Source organism: Pan paniscus, chromosome 7 (assembly GCF_029289425.2).
Source record: "Pan paniscus chromosome 7, NHGRI_mPanPan1-v2.0_pri, whole genome shotgun sequence".
Taxonomy (NCBI): domain Eukaryota; kingdom Metazoa; phylum Chordata; class Mammalia; order Primates; family Hominidae; genus Pan; species Pan paniscus.
In genome coordinates this window covers 91,049,752-91,052,567 of record NC_073256.2, presented here as the reverse complement: position 1 = coordinate 91,052,567, position 2,816 = coordinate 91,049,752, and the positions used below count along the sequence as shown (strand labels likewise).

Genomic DNA, 2,816 nt, shown 5'->3' with positions numbered 1-2,816 from the left:
GCATACTTTAAAAAGTGTTCATTTACCTTTGTATGAGACCTTAAAATACATATTTCTATTTCAAGATGACATTTAAAAATTATTCTAATATAACAGCACCAAAAATATAATTCTGCAATTACAAACAAACTAAACTAGAATCTGTAAGTTATTCTCATGTTTACAATTATGATTCTTTAATAAATACTACTACTATGCAGCTCTATTATAAGCTTTTTAGATTTAATTTAAACACACACACATATATACTTTCAGCTGTGGGAGGCTTTACAGGTTCTATTCCATGCACTTTTTTGACAGAGTTCTAAAAGAGCCAGCCAGTCCACAAGACAGGTAGAAAAAAAGTTAAATTAACTGGGCAAATAGGACTCTTATATAACATCCCAAACACGCGAGATTCTGCAGCAAACTGGGAGTACTTCAGGGTTAGCCTGCTGTCTTCTTTGGAAATAATTTCATCTTCACAGTTTAAGAAGGTGGACATTTCAACACTATCAAGCGCATTTAGGTGACATGTTTTTTTGTGTGTTAGCTTGACTCCCCTCAATGACTTAGTTAGTAAACTAGTCACAGGCGATTTAGTCACCAGGAAAATAAAGCCTGCAACAAAGGAAGCCAATATTCAAAATGCCTTGTTACCATCTGAACCCACTCAAACAGTTCATTTTCAACGTTAGTATGTAACTTCGGTAATGAGATGTCTAACTAAAGCAAGCTCCTCCAATGAGACCAAGACACTTCTTTTCCTCTTAGGCTTAGGTTTTGCCCAGAATTCCTGAAACATGGACTAGCCCATATCAACGGTCATTGCTCCTACAAGAAAACCTTGGGCTGCCACATGCATGTGGATCAGATGAAGGGACATTTTAGTATTTCCTCTGCTCTTCAATTTGTACAATCCCTGTGCAACAATTGCTGCAAAACCTGCCATTCCGATGGGGATGAATGGTGCGTCTTTAGCTCTGCTAATAAGTTTGGATCCCTGATCTTCATCATATGAAGAAAGGGAAGCATCTGTGTCTGTTGACAGCAATTGCTTGAAGACTCTCCCTAGAGCAAGCAAACCCCTCACACAGCTTCTGATCCCTGGGACTATATTATTGAATGTAAAAATCATTGGGAGATGTTTATGAAAAGTAGGCTGGGGAAGGTATCAACTCATTTGGTTAGATGAAAAGCTAGGCTAGAATTACTTCAAAGGTGTTTGAATATTTAAACTCATCATTGGAGAAGAGAAGAATACAGCCTTTCTTTTTAAAAGAGGGTGAAGTTTTCTAAAACAGCTGATTCTGTTGATTACGTTCTTGAACTAGGGTTAAAATTCCTTACCCTACCCCTAACCCCCAATTTATGTAACACCTGTTCACCAAAACATTCTGTGAAATGCTGAGAAAGTCTCCAGCCTAAGGATTTTAAGGTACAGTTGTTGCACATCTTATTTTGGCACTTGAGTTTGGTGAGAGAATGACCTGATGAATCTTTTGTGCTTGATATTGTAATTTTGCGCTGTTAGCAAAAATGTTACTACTATCAGTCTGCCTTTCACTTCCATAATTAAGTTGCCAAACTCAACGTCATTTTTTTATTTCCTAACCTCGATCTTTCTGTATACATAGTGGTTAAGAGTATGCTTAGGTAGGTATCAGATTTTCTGGCTTTAACACTTCTTACCTGCATAAACTTGGGCAAGTTATTTAATTCTTTGATGCCCCTGTTCTCTTATGTGTAAAATAGGTAAAATAGTATTAGCTCAAGATAATAGCATATAGCTTATGATGATTAAAAATGAGATAACATCACATGTAAGATGCTTGGAAGTGTCTAGATTATAGGAAGAATCTAAAATATTAATTTTTATTATTATTGACACTCCTTTTACCTCCCAACAATTTCCTAAAACAGTCCAATTCCATCTGAGCCAGATATAATTCAATTTTATAGTAAAGAAATCCCCAACTATTCTAAACGCTCTGTTTCAACATTAAAACCTGAATTTCTGAAGAATTCAGTTTCTCCTGTTTAATCCGTAAGTGGATATATAGCTTACAGTCCATAAGTCTATACTTGATTTTTTTTTTTTTTGAGACAGGGTCTCACTCTGTTGCCCAGGCTGGAGTGCAGTGGAGCAATCTCGGCTCACTGCAAGCTCCGCCTCCCGGGTTCACGCCATTCTCCTGCCTCAGCCTCCCGAGTAGCTGGGACTACAGGCCACGCCCGGCTAATTTTTTGTATTTTAGTAAAGACAGGGTTGCACCATGTTAGCCAGGATGGTCTCAATCTCCTGACCTCGTGATCTGCCCACCTCAGCCTCCCAAAGTGCTGGGATTACAGGCGTGAGCCACCGCGCCCGGCCAAGTCTATACTTTTTAGGTTAGGAAAGAATGTTTACATTCTACTTCATTGCTTCCAAAAACATTATTCTACTCCACTCAAATAAAAATTCTTCTTTAAGCTTATGCTATATGCTATTCCACCCTCCGCCTCAACGCTGGTGTCTGCCGGCTTCATGGTAAATCACTGGTTATTGCCCCTGGCTCACAGTTCTCTCACTTACAAATCCCACTATTATCCTTCAATGCCTGTGGTTGATCTCTCCAAAAGTCTTGTCTCATGATTTGTTGACCTTCTTAGCATTAACACACCTCAACTCTACTGCAGCCAACCTCACCCGTAGTCATACCTTGAAACTGGTCATTACCAAGAATTACCCAACATTCTTAAATATAAACTCTAATGCTTCACTCTCTAACACATCTTCACTTCCATCAGGCTCCTTAACATCTCTGTGTTCTTTATATCTTTTACTTTGACCTCAA

The 2,816-nt window shown here is 38.4% G+C and overlaps 1 pseudogene; it reads right to left on the bottom strand.

The window, feature by feature from the left end:
- Positions 1–673: 673 nt before the first annotated feature.
- On the bottom strand, positions 674–1,117 carry LOC106635042 (HIG1 domain family member 1A, mitochondrial-like; annotated as a pseudogene).
- Between the last annotated feature and the right edge of the window lie 1,699 nt (positions 1,118–2,816).